Source organism: Myotis nattereri (assembly GCF_964212035.1).
Source record: "Myotis nattereri genome assembly, chromosome: 7".
Taxonomy (NCBI): Eukaryota; Metazoa; Chordata; class Mammalia; order Chiroptera; family Vespertilionidae; genus Myotis; species Myotis nattereri.
Genome location: NC_138082.1, coordinates 79,876,821 through 79,897,706, shown reverse-complemented (window position 1 = coordinate 79,897,706; position 20,886 = coordinate 79,876,821).

The following is a 20,886-nucleotide window of genomic DNA, read 5'->3' as shown; positions in this document are numbered from 1 at the left end:
AGCGCTAGGATATGGTTGTCAAATTCTCTTTTTTTCTCTGTGTGAGACCAGCAGTGTTCCACACAGAGGCCAATCCATCAGCCTTGGTCCTGTAATAAAGAGGATATGAGCAGAGCCTCAGCTGAGCCATGATGGGCATAAAACATGAATGAGAAAGAAACCTTTTTTGTTGTAAGCCACTGGAATGTTGGGTCATTTGTCACTGTAACATAACATTGCCTATCCTGATGGATACAGGTGCCAAGTAAGATTATTTGAAAATTTGATTTTTTTTTTTTTTTTTTTTTTGCTGAAAAAAAGCTTAGAAAATCACTGTGATAAATGATGGCAGACTATAAACTTGATAAAAGGGACTTTGTCTTAATATCCTATTGTTCTTTTTTTTTCATTCTGTGCTCAGTAAGATGCCTGGAACTGTGTCTGGGTTACAGTAGACATTTGGTAAATATCTGTTGAATGAATCCAATGAAGGAGATTTAAAAAAAATAAATACTATCCTCATGAGAGATGTTATTATTATTGTCAGCTTGTACTGTACCTCTTCTTTCTTTAGTGAGTCTTGCAAAAGCAATATAATGCATTAGTCAAATATAGTCAAAATCAATATAATCTGCTTTGTAGTATTATAATTATTATTAATTCCTTTGTCTAACAGGACAATGTATATTATATATCAAATATTTCGATGTTGAAAGTGCAAATAAAAATAGAAGTAGGAAAGCAGATCTAACTTAGCCTATGAATTGTTCTCGATGGTATCAGTTCTCCATGGAACTGAATCAGAACCAATTATGGTCTGGTTAACTGCATTGGGCCATAGTAGCCAGAAAGGGCAGACATGGGACTTGAACCTAATCATGATGGTAGGTAGGAGCTAGAGAGATAGACCCACTTGCAGGGTTGGTGTAAGGCTGGGATGAAAAATAGTCCTACAGACAAACTCCAACAGGCAACCAGGGGTGCAGTTGGTGCAACAAAAACTGTGGGGCTGTGGGAAAGGTGTGTCAGAGAGCAGGCAGGCATCCCACTGGGCCAGTAGACCATTGTTCTAGGACGCCAGAGGAAGCAACACTGGAAAGTATAGGCAAACATTAAATATTAGGGAAGTCTGTCACCAGTCTTGTCCATAGACTGGGGATAGGTGAGTAGGGTTCCACATCCACTAGGAAGGGGTGTTGGGAAGGGTACAAGGTTTCAGAACTGAGGCAAAGGTAAGGGTTGAGGGCTAGACGAACCACAAGGGTGACTTGGTGTCAAATTCTGGAATGTGGAATTACCAGATTGAGACTATAGGTGGGGCTCAAATCATTCTGTCATTTAAAAAATTCCATTTGAGCCTGGCTGCAGTGGCTCAGTGGTTGAGCATTGACCTATGAACCAGGAAATCATGGTTCAACTCCTGGTTAGGGCACATACTCAGATTACAGGCATGATCCCCAGTGTGGGATGTGCAGGAGGCAGCCAATCAATGATTCCCTCTCATCATTGATGTTTCTATCTCTCTCTCCCTCTCCCTTTCTCTTGGAAATTAATAAAAAATATATTTTAAAAAAATTAGAAAACCCATTTGAGAGAATCAGAACTAGGGTTACCATAACTGTCTTCTCCTGGACCTTCTCACCTCTCCTCTAGTTCTTCTGGGTTCCCTGGATCCTTCTTCCCTTGCCTGATTACTCTCTATCTTCACACTTGAGGCTCCTGCCTTTCTCTCTGGATCTTCTCCCTGAGATAGCTCAGGCATTGCTGTGGTCCACCCATGCACTCTTGCCTGATGACCCCAAATCTCTCTCTCGCCTCATCTTTTCCCTCAAGTTTGCATCCAGAATTAAACGTGGAGGCTTTACCATGATACAGCTGTGAATCAAAGCCTGGGTCAGCAGGGTGGCCTTGGGCAAACATGCAATATCACTGAGCTGGGTGCCTCAGAACTTCTTACGGTGGCTGAGAGCATTAAAGAGAATTTGTAGGATGTGTTTGGCAATTATTTCCTAAGCCTCAAACCACTGGGCAAAAGCACCCTGTTCTTTCTACACTATCAAAGTGCCTCGCTCCCAGCAGCTCTGTCTGTAACAGTGACTTGGTGCACTGAGTTGTCAGCGTTGTCTCCCTTTCAGCTGCCAGGAATGAGGCCCTCAGAGCTGTGCGAGTCTGGAAGTTCCAAGAGTGGCGAACTTGCCTGGTGGCACCTTGTGATCCCTCCGCATGAAACTGGAGCCATTTGTTTCTACCATTAGCAGCAGAGAAAGCAAATGAAGGCTCTGGAGCTTCCGTATTAGCAATGAGGACCAGCAGACCAGTTAGGCCGAGGAGAGGAGGGTGTCAGTGGTGAGTTGCTCTCTCCACCAGCGTTCACATAGCTTTCAAATGCACAGTTTTCCTTTTAATAATAGCTGGCAAACACTTTTGGAAATGTTTTATTTTTTGCTTTTATATACTTGCCTACTTTTACCCCCGGAAGTTTCACAGAATTGGAAGAAGTTTCATGCAGGGGAGGGAGAGAAAGGAAGGTGAGATTTGGTACATTTCTGACCCTGGGCGTGGTGCATTGCATTCATTGCTTCACTTTCCATGACCTGAGCTCATCTTTTGTAAGATTCTAGGATCTAGAAATATAAAGTTATACATTTCTGTACCTTCATTGACCTAGTATCTTTATTCTACAGATGGAAGGGAAGTCACACGGCTGATCCGTGCCAGGTCTTCTTACTCCCCTCGCCCCAGGCCCCCTGTGTATGAATCCCAGGGACATTCGGGATACTCCTGGAAGACCTGAGCATACTGGTTGGGTAACTATGCAAGACATGTTTCCTCCTTGTGCAAAGAAGCTTTCATCTTCTCTGAATGTGAGCACGTGTTTTCTGACTCCAGTGGAAAACGCAGATGTATTAAGAGCTGTACTAAAGCCTATACTGACTTTCGTTTTGGTAAAAAGACACATGAGAGGAAACTGTTCCCTTTCCTCTGATTAGTGGATATTGTCCTGCGAGGTGCCTGGAACTGAGATAGTCAAGTATTTGCCATTAGGGGTGCTGGGCCAGCATTCTGAGATAGTAGCATAGAAAGATAAAAGATTTGGGTTTTGTTATTTTTCTTTCTTTGGGATGTTCACAGGGTTATATAATTTTTTGAACTGAATTGATTGGGGTGACATTGGTCAATGAAGTTATATAGGTTTCAAGTGTGCAGTTCTATAATACATCATCTGTATATTGTATTGTGTGTTCACCATCCAAAGTTAAGTCTCCTGTCACCATCTATCCCCTCTTCTACCTCCCTCCACCCTCTGGTGATCATTGCCTATGTCTATGAGTTTGTTGTTGTGGTTTTTTTGCTTAATTGCTTTACCTTTTTCACCCAACCCCCTCCTCACTCCCCTCTGACAGATGTCAGTTTGTTCTCTATCTATGAGTCTGTTTCTATTTTGTTTGTTAGTTTATTTTGTTCATTAGATTCCACATATAAATGAAATCATATGGTACTTGGCTTATTTCACTTAGCATAATACTCTCCAGGTCCGTCCATGCTGTTGCAAAAGGTAAGATTTCCTTATTTTTTACAGCTGAGCAGTAAGAGTCCAGGTTTTCAAGATGAATATGAGGATGCGGCCCATCCTCCGTGCCCCCACCCAGCCCCTCCCACCATGGCCCCCAGTCCCCTGTTGGCCAGCAGCCCCTCTCCCGCCACTGCTCCCACGTGCTGATGGCACCAGCCCCACTTGTACCCGCTAACAGTGCGGAGTGATGGGGCTGGCGCCAGTAGAGGGTGCGAGCGGGGCGGCACTGTCAGCCGGTGGGAGTGGTGGCTGCTGGCCCCATCACCCCTTAGGAGCAGGGGGAGGTGGAAAAGCCCTGAAGGGTGATCAGGGCTGGCAGCCACCACTCGCACCCGCTGACGGTGCCGAGCAATCGGGGCCGGTGCTGGGCGCCGGCAGCAGGTGCAAGTGGTGGACGGGACCACGGCGCGTGGGAGCAAAGAATTTTCAGTAATAATCAGAGGCTTGCCCCAATGACAGCGACTGGCTCCCGCCTTGGTCTGGTGCCCCCTCTCACCTGCTCCACTATCCCGCTGAGGCCAACGCCCGCCAAGTTCTGTGCTCTGCCACCTGCTGCCAATGCCTGCTATGTTATGCGCGCACCCCCTGGTGGTCAGCGCACATCATAATGACTGGTTGTTCAGTTGTTCCACCGTTCGGTCTATTTGCATATTAGGGTTTCATATATATCAATGTTGGGTGTGGCAGGCTCCATGTCTCACATGTTTCAGGGTCCTCTAAGTATAATTTGACTCTCCTCCCAGGAAGTCATTTTCATGTTTTAGGAAATAAAGGAGCCAGTAGTTAATAAGTGCTATGTTTTTGTGCCTGCTGTTATGTATTATATACCTTATCTCATTAAATCCTATGCCATCTCTCTGAGGTAGGTATTACTCCTATTTTAGATATGATAAAACTGAGGATCACAATGAATAGGAATCCAACATAAGATGATAAGGCTGATTTCAAATCCAGAGTACTCTTGTTCCAAACCTGTGCTTTATTCCCTACCCCAGGATATCTCTGATGACACATTCATGGCAATGCCAAGACACTCCTGTCCTAGTTATTGATGCCTTTTTGAAGACAGCTTCTAATTAGGGACTTTTCTAGTAGGGAACAGTTCAAAAGTAAAGTAGAATAGGTAAGGGGGAAGATAAAGGACTGGAGATAGAAGTGCTCACATGCTGAGCTCAGGCTGCTATAGAAGAGCAGTTTTCTACAACAGCTGGCCCTTCAGATGACCAGAAAGTAGCCTCGTCATCAAGCAGTGGGGTGTTGCCCCTGTGTAATGAAGAGAGACTAACTTCACACGGCCCAAGATGGGTATTCCCCAGGAGTGCCTCGCCTTGTTTATCCAAAACCATTTCACAGGCCATGAGAGCTATTGGGGGCCTCCGAACAAAACCTCCCAACAGCTGTAAGATCAAAGTTAAGTCCTTTTAGAGGTAGGACTCTAAGCACTTTGTTGTAATAGCCTCATAACAAGGAAAATTGAACTTGTCAGGAAAATTCAATTAATCAGTATCTAGCTCTTCTTCATCCAGTCATATGCTCTGTAGAAGGGATAATATTGTAGAGACTAGAAGGTCGTTGGAAAGGGAAACGGGAATATGAACTTGTACATGATCCCCTGGCATCACCTATAATGTTGGTTGTTCTCCAGCTCTTTCTCCTTTAGCCTTTGATGCCAATCAGAACTTTGGTATCTCCAGGATACTAAGGTTCAACATCACTAGCCATTAGGAAAATGTAAACTAAAACCATGATGAAATATCACTACACACTTATTAGAATAACTAAAACTAATAATAATGACAACACTAACCCTTGAGGATATGAAGAAACTGGATTTCTCATCTATTTGCTGCTTAGCATGTAAAATAGTACAGACACTCTAGAATACAATTCAACAGTTTCCTATAAAGCTAAACATACGCTTAACACATAGCCCAGACATCTTACTCCTCAGATAAATGAAAACATATGTTCACAAAAAAACCTGTACATGAATGTTCATAGATTCATTTATAATTGTCAAACCGGGCCAATTTAAATGGAAATGATTAAAAAAAATTGTAGCGCATCCATACCATGGAATGAAAGGATTGAACTATTGATACATAACAACTTGAATAAATCTCAAGTGAAAAAAACCACAACTTCAAAAAGTCCTATGATTTATGATGCCATTTATACAAGATTCCCAAAGAGACAAAATATAGAGATGAAGAGCAGATTAGTGCTCACCAGGGGTTAGGGATGGTGAGGGGCAAGAGGGTGGGTGTGACCAGAAAGAGGGAGATTTCTGCCCTAGCTGGTTTGGCTCAGTGGATAGAGCATCGACCTGTGGACTAAAGGGTCCCAGGTTCAATTCCAGTCAAGGGCACATGCCCAAGTTGAGGGTTTGATTATCAGTGGGGAGCATGCAGGAGGCAGCCAATCAATAATTCTCTTTCATCATTGATGTTTCTATCTCTCCCTCTTCCTTCCTCTCTGAAATTATATATATATATATATATATATATATATATATATATATATATATATATATATATGATTTCTTTTGGTGAGGAAATAGTCTGTCTCAGGATAGCAGTGGTGTTGCATGAATGTACACGTATGATAAAGTAGCATAAAACTTAAAATGATCTACACACACACACACGTCTAAGGCCTGCGTTATTTTCTTTCCACATTTTGAAAATATTACTCAGAAGTCTTTTTTTCTTTAGTTATGTCAATGAGAAGTGTGCTATTGTAATAGGCATTTAGACAGACCTGAGCAGAGCAAGGACAATGGGCCAGGTACAAAAAGCCACCAGGGCTGAAACGGAAAGCCCCCGTGCCTAGCAACAGGCAGAACTGAGAAAACAAGGACCGCTCCCTGAGGGAAACTTTCCTCCCCTGGCACATTGTTCGTCATGCAGTTTGGACCCCCTGATCTTTTCCTCCCTGAAGATGACATCGAGGCCTCAGCTATATTCCATCTCCAGGCCCAGAAAAGCAACAAAACCAGACAAATGACGCTGTGGCTGCCTCAGGACCAGAGGCATTGCCTAATGACCCCTGCCCTGGTGCCAACCCATCAATAGAGGCCACGACCCTGAAAAAGCACAGCTGGAAAGCTGATCAATAGTCTATTGAGACCATTGCCTAAGACCTCCCCTAAGATTTCCACCTGCAAGAGAGAGGTAAATAAGCTTAGGATGAAAGACCCAGCATGTATTCTTTCTCAGGGGAGTGCACCCATACCACTCCCTCCCCCTCTTCTCTCTAAGGGACCCCAAGAGACTTGCCACCAGGGGAGCAATGGTCAGGGGCAGCTTGTCCTGGGCAAACCCCCTGAATCTGTCTCCCAGGCCCCTTTTTCTCTGACTTCCCAGTGAGCCAAGGCAGCCCAGCCCGGGCTCTCCTGTTGCTTCTATGCTAAACCTTCCTTGTTTCACTGCCCTGAGTGTGACTGTGCTGTGGCCAATAAGTAATTGCTTGCTTTGCTATACTTTGTCTCTTGATAGAAATCTTTCCTTCAAGAAGACTAGAACCAAAGTCTCATCCCCTTGCTGGTAACAATATCAAGGTGGTTTTTGTATCTTTTGTAGATAATCAGCTCTATTTTTAAAATTTAAATTTCTCTCTAATGTGTCTAGGTAGGTGTGGAATAATAAAGAATTCATCTGGTGTTTGTCCTGGCATGGAGTGTCTTAAATCCTTGGGATTTCCTGAGTGGTAGGAGTCTCCACACTATGCTAATGAGGTGACTCCTGGTGGGCCCCTAGGAAGTGTCAGGATGGAGGCTGGTCCCTGGAAAGACCAATCATGTCCTTAGAGAGTTAGAATCTGAGCCAGCCTGACCTCCAGGGAGAGGAGGGGTTGCTGGAGATAGAGTTCAAATCTGGCCAGGTATTTAATCATGCCTACCTAAGGATGCCCCAATAAAAACGCTGGATGCCAAGCTCAGGGGAGCCTCCTGTTTGGTGAAGGAATCACTGTAGCAGGAGGGTGATGGGTCCTGGTTCTGCAGCGAAAGGGCACAGAAGTTCTGTGTTCAGGGCCCACCCAGACCTCATCCTATGCATTTCTTCATTTGGGTTTTCCTGACCTATATCTTTTATAATAAAATTATAATTATAAGTATAGTGCTTCTGTGAGTCATTTTAGCAAATTACCAAACCTGCGGAGATGTGGAACCCTCACATTTGTTACGTAGGTCAGTCAGAAGAACGGGTGGCCTGGGACCTCCGGAACTCACCTTTGGCATCTGAGGTGAGAGCAATCTTGTGGAGGATTGGACTCTTAATTTGTGAGGTTTGCACTAAGCCCAGGAGGTAAGTGTCAGAACTGAATTGTGGTATATGTACTCTGTGGATGTCAGAATAGTGAGATTTTCTTTATAGCTTTTTCTGGAATTTACTTGGCTATTTTTTTCTGGTGATTTTCTACCTTTTATTCTTTCAAATGTCTCCTTACTTGTATTGTAGGCACTGGGAGCCACACAGGAGGTTTATTTAGGAAAGTGGGGAGTGAAGGGATAGAACTTGGAAGAAGTTGAACTATGATGCAGTCCCAGCAAAGCACTCAGGGGATCTCATTGAGCTTAGGGATGGCATTTTAGAATTGTCCCTAACTCAGGCCAAGAGATTGGGCTTTTATGCCGCATATCTACCAATCACCGGCTCCAGGCTGCCCTCTGAAGGGAGTATGACCTTGGATGAAGTAGCTCTCCACCTGAGATGGTCCTTGGAGAAGGACTGAGAGCAGTCAGTCACCTCGGGGAGGTACTGAGGACATGTGCATGGTACCCCTTCAGTGGGGGGGATTTGGGTCAGGAGTCGGCAAACTATAGCCTATGGGTCAAATCCAGCCCACTGCCTGTTTTTGTAAACAAAGATTATAAAGCGTTTCCCTGTGTGTGTGTCTTTCTTCACAGTCTTCTCTCTGTCCATGTTTTTCTCTGTGTCTCCTCTCTTCTCTCCCCCGCCCCCCCTTGGAAGGATACAAACATTTAATCTACAGCACACCCCAGTCAAGATACACAAGTTTTCCATCACTCTAGAAAGTTCCCTCCATCCCTTCATTCCCATGTCAGGAAACTACTAATTTAAATTCTATTCCCAAAACTGATTTTGGACTGTTCTAGAACTTCATAAAAATTAAATCATATATTACGTTGCTTTGGTCCCATTTCTTTCTTTCTATCATCATCATCATCATCATCATCATCATCATCATATCTGTGAGACACATCCATGTTCTTACAGGTATCAGCAGTTTCTTCTGATTTACTGAGAATATTCCATTGGACAAATATGCCCTTTTGTTTATCCATTCGTCTGTTGAGTACTGGTTGTTTGTTTCTAGCTGGTGGGATAAATTCATGAGTAATGCTGCTATGAATATTCATGTTCAAGTCTTAGTGGGTAATTTCGTAGGACTACAATCTCAGGGACATAGCGTAGGTGTGAGTTTCATTCTATAAGAAACTATGGTTACACACCCGGACTTTCTATTCATGACATCTATTTACACTTCCTTTCTTCACTCAGCCCAACTGCATTTAATTTTTATAAAGTGTGAGAGGGTCTAATTCTCTCCTCAAAATTCTTATACAGAGAAGCTTCCACTCTCCTCATCATTCTCCATTTTAATGTCATGTTGACCTATTATGTTCTAGGCTTGAAGAAAAAAGCCACCAAGTGTCTTAAAATTGCCGCCAAATCCACTTATCCTTCCCCTGAGTCTTCTCGGAGAGACCAGGGGACCTTTCAGCCCAGGCTCCCTGCATCACTGAGCACAGCCTCCTGCAAAGAATGTACCATTGTTCTGTGATAGCTACCTCTCTCCCCTCCCAGTCTCTGGGAGTGCCAAACCTCCAGCCTCTCTTTGCTCTCCTCCTGCTGGAAAAGGTGCTACTGCAGCTTTAGTTTTGCCTGTTTCCCAATTGCCTGCACTTTCTATGGTCACAGGTTCCCTCTCCCATGGTGTCTGCCTGAGCCAAGGCCCACCTGACAGGGGATCACTGGCTGCCTCTCCTCTGGCTACTCCTGTCCCAGGTCTGCTGCTCCCATTCCCTACCAGGATGGCGTTTCACTTCCTCTGAAATTGTGATCCCCAGGAAGGTGTCCTGCAGGCTCTGTGGAGCTGGGGGACAAGACCAGCTCTCCTACAGGATTCACTTCAGGGGCTGAAGACATGTGGTTCACATGGAGGTCAAGAAGAACTTGCTGCCCAGACATTTTCCGGTTATCACCGATAATGACCAAGGTGCCATTCAGGAGGAGTACCCCTTTATCCCTCGAGACTGTTACTGCTATAGCTACTTGGAGGGGGTTCCTGGGCCCATGGGCATGCTGGACACTTGCTATGGGGGTCTTGCTATCCTGCAGGTGTCTGACTTGACTTATGAAATCAAACCAATGGAGGCTTCTTCCAAGTTTGAGCATGAGATTTCTCTGCTTGTGAAAGAACTATCAATAGAGGATGAAATTTGTACGATTGAAAAAGAAGATGCAGATCTAGCATATGAAGAGGCAAAGTTTGCTGAAACCCCTAGAGCAGTGGTCAGCAAACTGCGGCTCGCGAGCCACATGCAGCTCTTTGGCCCCTTGAGTGTGGCTCTTCCACAAAATACCGACTTCTGCGCATGGGCCATGAAGTTTCAATCGCACTGTACGTGCGCGCCCACACGTGGTATTTTGTGGAAGAGCCACACTCAAGGGGCCAAAGAGCCGCATGTGGCTCATGAGCCACAGTTTACCGACCACTCCCCTAGAGCAAGGCCTGTGTATTTGTGGTGGCCACATAGGAGAGATGCAAAACTTCACTACACAGTTTCTCACTCATTATACAGGGTGAGACCTAATACGACAGATATAATAGAGAGAATGGTGGTGATAAACAGCATATTACACAGCATTTATTTTCATAATCGTCTGGTTATCCACATACGTGTCATGTGCATATGGGAGAGAGGGGATGCTATGCCAGTAACAAATTATAATACTGCCTACGAAGCTACAGGAAAGTTTGGTTTGTGGAAATATTGGTGATGGTAGAAATATATTCCTCACGATAGTTCAGTACTTCTTACAGGAATAAAATAGCTGGTGAAATACATCATGGCCACCAAAATGGAATATGCAACCTCAACTGGGGGTCAATGTTTGTATATGTCTCCTCTCTTCTTATAAGGACCCCAGTCATCTTGGATTAGGGCCTACTCTAATGATTTCACTGCAACTTGATTATATCTGCAAAGACTTTTCCCCAGTAAAGTCATACTCACAGGTGCTAGGGGTTAAGATTTCAACGTATCTTTTGGCAAGGGGACACAATTCAACTTATAATAACCAGAAAACATTATCATTTGCAATTTAAGGAAACTTCTCCGTGATAAAATGCCCCGACCCGCGGGACAACAACGGGGGAACCAAGAGACACCCTAGGAGAATGAGACAAACAAGGGACACGAAAGAATGGAGGCAAGACAAGTCCTGATCAAGCCTCAACTTTATTCTCACAGCGGCAGAATATATACTGTTTTAGGGAAGGGGGGTGGGTAAAGGGGTCTATGGGCAGTAACCTTTTACTAGAGATTTATTAGGCTTTTGATGGCTGTGCTTATCAGCGGAGATGTGTGGTTTAGCAGGCTCCGGGATGGCTGTGTGTTTATCAGTGGAGATGTGTGCTTTAGCAGGCTTCGGATGGCTGTGTGTTTATCAGTGGAGATGTGTGATTTAGCGGCTGTGTGAGGGTAGTTTATCTTTAACTTCTGGCCAATTTGCAAGACACAGGTGGTTTCTGGTAATTAGGAATTTCTGGAGGAACCAGAAACTTATAATTCTTAAGATGGCTTTGTTTAAGCCAATATCTTTAATGGCTCCCAACAATAAAACCTCACATCCATGCTGCAGGTGTAGCAGAGAAGTAGCTCTTCCCATCGGTAGGTGTGCAAGCTGAGCAGGCTGGAGGTGCACAGGAGACTCTTGTCTGTTGCTTTAGTGGCCAAAGGCCAGGTCATAGCAAATAGTTCCCTTTCCAGTGCCTGACTACTGAAGCCTGAGAGATGCTTAAACTTACCTACTAATCAGCTGGGCAGGCTTGTGAAACTTTCACAACATCCTTCAAAAAAAGGAAGGAAGCAAAAGAAAGAAGGAAAGAAGGAAGGAAGGGAAGGAGGGAAAAAGGAAGCAAGGAAACCCAGCAGCTAGCAAGCTGCCCTTAGCAAAGCCAATGAGTCACTGCCAGTAGTACTCTCCAAGCCTATCGTCCTTCCACCAACACTTCCAATTTTTCTCTAAGGAGCTCTATTCCCAGAGGATCCATTTTTTATACATATATTTTATTGATTTCAGAGAGGAAGGGAGAGGGAGAGATAGAAACATAAATGATGAAAGAGGATCGTTGATTGGCTGCTTCCTGCACGCCCTCTACTGCAGATAGAGCCCACAACCTTGGGCACGTGCCCTTGACCGGAATCGGACCTGGGACCTTTCAGTCCACAGGCTGGTGCTCTATCCACTGAGCCAAACCAGCTAGGGTGAGGATCCATTTTTTTAAATGTAATGTCACCTATGCCAAAAGTTAACCCCTGATGGATACCAACTGAGAAGTATCTCCTGTGGTGCGCTGCTCAATGTTTAAAAATCAGCTCTCCATGAAGAAAAAGAGGGGAAAAGCCATGATTTGTAGTTGAGCCTTGAACAGCATTGGTTTGAACTGCACAGGTCCACTTATACTTAGATGCTTTTCAATAAACACCTGTACTGTGTTTGATCTGCAAGTTGGGAGTCCATGGATGCAGAGGGTCGACTGTATGCATTGATCTACATCATTTTACATAGGGGATTTAAGCATCCTCGAATGTGTGTGTGTATGTGTGTGTGTGTGTGTGTGTGTGTGTGTGTGTGTGTGTTTGACTGCACAGGGGCATCAGTGCTCTTGACCCTCACGTTATTTAAGAGTTAACTACATATCTGTCTTTTCTGGGAGTAATTCACATAGCGGTTGCTGATATTCTCCAGTTTCATAAGTGCAGGTTCATTATCACCAGTAAGCCTGTGAGGAGACTATCAGCAATTGTGTCTTATGTATTTTTTAAAAAAATCTTCCAAAATTGCCAGGGCTTTGCACTGATGGCTCTTCAGTACATGGGATCCAAGTGCTTGCATGCCCAAGTGAGCAATGATGGCAAATCAGACCAGACCGGCCATACTTCTTGTCTGCCCTCTGGCTGGCACAAACCACATGTTTCAGCACTTGAGCTGGTGATAATGAGGTGGTTCATGATAGGATATACTAGAAACAACACCGAGTATCAAAATTGTCAGAACACATTTAGGCCGAATCTGGGCTTATTGCTCAAGAACTCAAAGAAGAGACCAAACCCACAATGTCTATTCTTGCAGAACATGTTACACCTAACACTGATTCCACCTGCCAAGGCATGCTGGATCCAGACCAAATGCAATTTTTATAGTCGTGGCCCCCAAGTCGCTAGTTGTTTCCATTAAAAGCCTTGGTCTCTCTCAAGGGGATCCATCCAGCCTGTTAAAAGGGTGAGAGAGGAGGACCTAATTGCCTTTGATGCTTGTTTTTTTCCCTAAGAGATGGAAAGGAGCTGCCACTTGAGTTTTGGATTAGTGTCCTCTGTCCCTGTTCTCTATTCTTTGTTGACTTCTCTCTTTGCAACAATGGGAATGTGTTTATTGCTGTAAGACAGTCATTGGAAGGAATCATAAGAGAGTTCTTCGTCATATTTGTCAAACCACAGACATTCCCCAATGGAGAGGAGATGATTGTAAGAAGAGGAGGAAGATGTTATAAAAAATACAAAGACTTTCCTTTTGTTCCCAACTTGAAGTGTGTTGTGTTCAAAAGTTTAGAGCTAAGAACAAACATTACCTCATAGAATCACAGGCTGGCCAGGCTCATCACAAATGCACATTTCATCTACAATGTAAGCCAAGGGAGGAAGGCAGGCATTACCCAGAGGACAGGTTAGCTCAGCTCAGGCACTGAAATTGCATTTGGTCTGGATCCAGCATGCCTTGGCAGGTGGAATCAGCATTAGGTGTAACATGTTCTTCAAGAATAGACATTGTAGGTTTGGCCTCTTCTTTGAGTTCTTGAGCAGTAAGCCCAGATTCGGCCTAAATGTGCTCTGACAATTTTGATACTCAGTGTTGTTTCCAGTATATCCCAGCATGAAGCAGCTCCCCTCCCCCCACCCCCAGCCTTTCCCCATTTCTGTATGTTTGAACCCATCCAGCAGGTTCCTTATAAGCCACGAGCTCTAATGGCAAAAGTGATGGGGGTCTGAGAACGGAGAGCACGGCTGTGGCCAGTACTAAGTACAATCATTTGCAGGACAAGGTCTGTCTACCCTTTAAAAAATAAGGAACTGTGGCTTGGAGTAGCCAGCTTTTTTTAAAGGCACCCCAGGGTTTCACAATGAAGCTGGGGAGCAGCTGGGAGGCGCTGCTTGTTCTGAAGCCTGTAAGTAGCTGACTACCGCCACCAGCACACATGCGATGCTAATGCGACTAAGGTCATGCTTCCAATCCCTCTTAGCGTGGCAATTCCATTTGAAACGTAGAAAAAGCACCATAATGCCACAAAATGTGTGTTTATGCTCGACTGTTGTCACTCGATTGCCACAGCTTTGCAACCACTTGAAGCTCATGTTTAGAGAAGATAAAGTTGGAGTGTGTAGAGTCTCTGTTGATGAGTAAATTTCCTGTGTTGTGTGGTCTGTTTTGAAGAGAGGGAGTTCTGCTGGATGAAATATCAGGTTGGTATAAAGACTCCCTGTGTGTCATACATGCGCCCCCAATTTTCAGAGACCTGGAATCTTGTCTCACCTGTGAGGACAGATGCCACCTTTCAGTGCCTAAAGCACTTACCGCTGCCACCATCAGTTGGCAATTGCTCTCATGACATCTAACAATTTACACGCTTCTGGCTTGAGTTGCAAATAACCCTCCATGGAGGAGCGACTGTCTTACTGCCTCATATTCCTATTCCCCACAGTGCTTTCCAGCAAGGCTGACCCGGTGTCTGCTGATTTAATTTGAGTGGAATTCAGTAAGATGTACTCAGCACTCTAACAATTCTCGCTCACACAATAATGGTACCTGGAGGGTTTGGAATGTGCTGCAGGACCTTGCACGGCCCTGGGCTCATCAGCATGAACAGCAGCAGCTAATGGACTGTGGACATGCCGTTAATGATGATGAACTCCTGCCCGGCATTGTTCTGAGTGCTTTGCCTACATTATGCCAGTTGGTCTTGCAAAGAATCCTTTGAAGTGTGTATTGTTATTTCTCCTCCAGTGGATGCATGAGGAAACTGGAGACCAGAGAGATAAGAAAGGTGCCCAAGGTTCCACAGCTAGGGAGGAGCAGATCCAAACCCGGGCAGTCTGCTGCAGAGTCTGGGTTTATACCCCTTGACAAGGGCTAATACATATATAGGTACATACTACTTGCCAGGCACGTTTTATGTAACCTTATATAATCCTTACAACAAACCGAGGAGATAAGTGTTATTTTTATATGCATTTTGCCAGTGAAGAAACTAAGGTGCAAAGAAGCAGTGTGCAGGGCCTCGATGCAAACCCAAGGCCTCTGCCTGAGCCTGCGTTAATCACCATGCTGCAGCATTCTCGCGAGAGGCAGTGGGTGACTAGGATGTCGGGCCTGGATTGATTTGTGTCGTTTTACATAGCAAGAGGTGGTGCCTGACTTATAAGAAGACATCGCTGAAATTTCTATCAAGGCTGAAAAGCACCCAACAATGACTGGAGCTGGGAACATAGTGCCAGGCAGGAGAAATCTTGTGTTCTTTGCTCAGGGTGTTTTAAGATAAGGAGATCAAGGACCAGAGGTTTTTGTTTCTTCATAAGGGTTTGGATTGAATTAGCACGAACAGCTGAGGCGCTGCTCTTTCCCTGTGCTCTGAGACCCTCTCTGTTTGTGAAGCTGGAGTTGTGCAGGGCACGTGATGTGCAGGACATGCCATGTGCAGGGCATGTGATGTTCAGGGCATGCGATGTACAGGGCACATGATGTGTGGGGCTTGTGACGTGAGGGGCATGCAACTGGGAGCAGCCCCAGTGGTCTGCTCTGGCCTGCAGCTAGTATACAAAGACATGGGTCTGTCAGAGAGAAATAGGGTTGAGTACATGGGACTGGACATCCCCCTGAATGTCCCTGGACTGAGTGGCTGCTTTGATCACAGAGGCTATCTACCTCCTTGGGATGGAGAGTCGAACCAGTAACAGGGAGACTCCCCTAAAATGAGGAGTTCATTTCAGTGAGCTCAACATTTCTTAGTTAAAGGAAGAAAAAAGATATGAGCCGAACTAAAACCGTAAGTCACCAGCTTACCCAAACCAATGGAACACTTCTTTTCTCAATCACTTTTTCTAGATGGAGAAAGAAACGAAACCTAACACATAAAACATTATTTATTTATTTATTTAAACATATTTTTATTGATTTCAGAGAGGAAGGGAGAGGGAGAGAGATAGAAACATCAGTGGTGAGAGAATGATCGATCGGGACCTCCTGCACGTCCCATACTGGGGATTGAGCCCACAACCAGGCGTGTGCCCTTGACTGGAATCAAACCCAGGATCCTTCAGTCTGCAGACCAATGCTCTATCCACTGAGCCAAACAGGCTAGGGCCATAAAACATTTTTAAAAAGGAGAACATGATTTCCCAGAAGAAATCTGGGGCCTCTCAGCGAGGGCTCACCTCAGTAAGAATAGAGGTGGCACAGCATGCCATCAGCCCCAGGGAAGGACCAGCGACCTTCTCCTTAACCCCCAATGTGATGATTGTTCTTCCTTTTTAAAAAGATGGTTTTACAATGTTATGAAACATAGCATCAATAAAGTCCAAAAGACATGAAAAACTGCCTAGTAAAAAAGGTCATAAGACAAAGCATCATGTAATTACTATCATATCACTTTCTCCCAGGTTAATACATAGAATACTGTCAGCCTTTGGAAGTTCCACAAGAATGACCTTCATCCTTTCATGGAAAGGACATCTTTGCTTTATAAATGAATGAATGAATGAATAAGTAGTTTTATTATATGTCATAATATAACATATATAACCACATAACATATATATCCCAAAATATTATTGTTTTGTCTATTTTTTAAATGTTATGTAAATGGACTCCTAGATTCTTTTGTGTCTTTCTTCTTTCATGCATCATTATGGTTTAATGCATCATTACTTAAAATGTTGTTATACACATTCTTATATGACTCATCAAGGTCATTCTGGTACATGAGCTGTAGGTTATATACCTAGGAGAGGAATTGCTGAGTCACAGGATATGTATATACATATTTTATTAGACATTGCAACCTCTTTTCCAAAGTGGTTGCACCAATTTACTTTTCCATCTGCAATGTATGAGAGTAACCATTACTCCACAGCTTCACGGACAGATGGTATTGGTCGTCTTTGAATGTTAGTCATTCTAGTAGGTGTGTAGTTTATTTACGTAATTGTGGTTTTAGTTTGCACTTTCATGACTTCTAAAAAGGTCAGGTAGCTTTTCATTGTTTATTGTCCATCTGGACTCCTCTTTTGTGAAGTGCCTGCTTATCTCTTTGGCCCATTTTAAAGTTTCTTTTAGTTGGTTTTAGAGAGAAAGGAAGGGAGAGGGAGAAAGAAACACTGATGTGAAAGAGAAACATGGATCGGTTGCCTCCTGCACGGTTGCCTCAGTCAGGACTGAGGATCAAACTGGTAATGTGGGTATGCGCCTTGACCAGGAATCAGACCCTTCAGTCAGTGGGGCAATGCTCCCACCAACTGAGCCATGCTGGCCAGGGCTCTTTGGTTCATTTAAAAAATTTTGTTGTCTTTTTTTTTTCTTTTCTTAATGAACTTTATCCAAATGAGTACTTGATTGCCACAAGTAGCATTTATTGAGAAGAGTGGTATCCTGGAGCTTACCAGAGTTGATGGTTAGAATTTCAGGATTTTTATGAGCAGATTACTAAAGTGTGGGTGGCCTGACACCAGTCATGGTGGGAGTATTCACACCCTGGATCTCAGTAAATGCTATAAATCACAGCATTGCCTCCTCCCCACACTCCCCCACCTCTGAGAGAGTCAACTACTACCCCAGTGGAAAGACCATATCTGAAGCATGGCCCCACAGTGCCATCCTTGTCATTCATCCTGTCCACACACAAGTGGATTTATTTCTATGCCCTCTCTTCTGGATCATTCTTGTCTATCCCCATGTCAAAACCACAATGCCTTATAAACTATAACTTTATAATAAGTTTTGATATTGGGAAGAGCAAATTCTCACACCTCCTAAGAGTATCTTGCTCATTCTTGGCTCTTGACATTTTTTTGGTAAGTTTTAGAATCAGCTTGCCTAGTTTTTATGGTATTGGTGGTCTTTAAGTGTTAGTCAATCTGGTACGTGTGTCGTTATATTTAATTGTGGTTTTAGTTTGCATTTTCTTGACTACTAAAAAGGTTGGGTAGCTTTTCCTTGTTTATAGTCCATTTGGATTCCTGGTTTGTGAAGTGTCTGTTTATCTCTTCGGCTTCTTTTTTAAATTGGGTTGCCTGTTTTTTCCTCAGAAAGATCTGTTGAAATTTTAATTGAAGGGATTACAGTGAATCTATAGATTAAATTTTGGAATAAGTGCATATTTTTGTGGAAATCACTCATTACTGTGTAATAACATTTATATGTATTTTCTGTGTTTGTTATTTGTCATTTACCTTTGGCTACTGTTTCTTGCCTTGCAGCACATTTTTATGTTTATGAAATAAAGTTTGTCAACCTTTTCCTTTATAGCTTCTAGGATTTATAAGATTTAAAATCCAACTTAATGCCCACCCAGCATGGCTCAGTGGTTGAGTATTAACCTATGAACCAGGAGGTCATAGTTTAATTCCTGGTCGGGGAACATGCCCATGTTGTGGGCTCAATCTCCAGTGTGGGGCATGCAAGAAGCAGACAATCAATGATTCTCTCTCATCATTAATGTTTCCATCTCTCTCTCCTTCTCCTTCCTCTCTGAATCCAATAAAAATATAATTTAAAAAATCCAATTTAACTCTTAAAAGTATCCAGTGTTTTATTCTATCATTTAATGATTTGTATTGTAATAAAGTGTGGAGGAATGTATCCAACTTTTTTTTAAGATGGCTAACCTATTGTTCCAACACCAATTACTGACCAATTCATCCTTCTCTACTACTTTGAAATGTTACCAATAATATAAGTGAAATTCTTATAAGTATTGGTTTATTCTTGGACTTCCTCTTTTGTTTCATTATTTGTTTGTTTATAGTATCACTGTCTCATAGAAATATCATGTGAGCCACAACTGCAAGTCACATAAATTTAAAATATTCTATTAGGCACATTTTAAAAAGTAAAAAGAGAGGTGAAATTACGTTTAATAATGTATTTTATTTAACCCCCTATAGCCAAATATTATCATTTCAACATGGATCAATAAATAAAAACTATTCCATTTACATTCTTTATCACACAAAGACATTGGAATGTGGTGTGCATCATACTTACAACACATCTCAGTTTGGACTGGCTATATTTCCAGTAGAGTTAGCCACATGTGGCTTGCAGCTACCATATGATATGGCTCAGGTCAATACCTCTTTAAGGCAGGTCCAGAGTAGCCTTAGCTCTGCAACGAGTTCAGTCCTACCACTAAGGTCTGGCCCTTCCAGAATTGGTCCAATGAGACCTCTTCTCTCAGTGGCTAGACCTTCGACAGTGTCCTGGCCTTGTATGACTTTGGGACTTGCCTTGCCTTCAGACCCCCAAGGTGTTCTTTCCTCAGTAGTGCACTGTGCTCAGCTCCTGGAGTCTCACCTCCACAAACCCACTCTTCATGCCTGCTATTCAGCCAAAGACTCAAGAAATCCTCTGTACAGATTCCTGAGCTCTTTCTCTGCACTAGTAGCTCCATCCTTTTCAACACCCTGTTCTGAGGGGCCCAGCAACATCTCCCTCCCAACTGCCAACCTGTGTCCTCAACTTGGCCAGATCCCTGCGCTTACAGAGTCCCCTCCCCACACAAGGTCAGGAAAGGGCCCGGAGGCAGCAAGTCTGAGTGATGCTAGGGCTCACTTCAGGGGTTTCTTTTCTCTGAGGGACCACAGTTGTGAGGGCGGGGTTGGGGTGGGGTTGGCAGGTAGCTATGTTGCTGCTAGTTATTCTTAATGATCAGAATCCTACTTAAAAAAATTTTTGGGGTTTATTTATTAGTTCTATTTAATTCTTTCATAATTAATTTCATCTTTATTAATCCTTTCTTGTTTTACTTAATTGTATTTTTTTGTAACTTTCTTTATTTGTATTTGTTCTTGTTTACTAGAATAAAGATTTAGGGCTATGAACCTTTAGTACTCCTTTAGTTATTTCTCAAGAATTCTGATATGCAGTATTTTTGTGGTTGTTATTCTCGAGATATTTTGGAGTTTTGTTTTTCTCTTTGACTAAGAATTGTTCCAGAGATTAAAAAAATTATTGAGATGGTAAAGTTTTATGTTTCAGCTTTCTCTTTCTGTTATTAACTTTTAGTTATTTGGAATTACAAATAAAGTTACCTATACTGTTTATAATTTTTGAAAATTATTTGTAGCTTAATACAGAGAGAGAGAGAGAGAGAGAGAGAGAGAGAGAGAGAGAGAGAGAGATGTGAGAGTGACATATCAATTGATTGCCTCCCACACGAGTCTCAACAGAGGTGGGGGACTGAACCTGCAACCCATGTACCTGCCCTTGACTGGGGATCAAACCAGAGACGCCTCTGTGCACGGGCTGGTGTTCCAATACTGGCCAGGACGATGTGTGTGTTATTTTTAAATGTTCTTTTACTTTGGGTGCCAGTGTAGAATTAATTTTAAGATGAGTTTCAGTGCTGGAAAGTATATGAAAACCTTTAGCTTCAATGGCCTCAAAAGTCACCTGGAATGTGTAAAATGTGAATATGAATTTGTGTTGGCCCGAGAGTAACCCCTGAGTAGAGCTGAAATCAAAGGGTATCTTAAGTATTCTTTCCTCTCACTTTTAATTCCTTTTCTTTCTTTTCTCTATACGATATGCTAATTAAAAAATCTAGATTACACAGACCCAGGCCTGGTGTTATACCAGTCTGTTATCAACAAATGAGAGCACATTAAATAGTTTTTAATTGGTCTTAGGAAAAGCAAAGGTGAAATGAAAATTTAATTCTTCTGGACCTTTGTTCAAAATGCCTTTTCCAGCTCCACTATAAGGACTGAATTTTAATTAGCTTGATTCGCACTGTTTGGCCATGCATTTGTA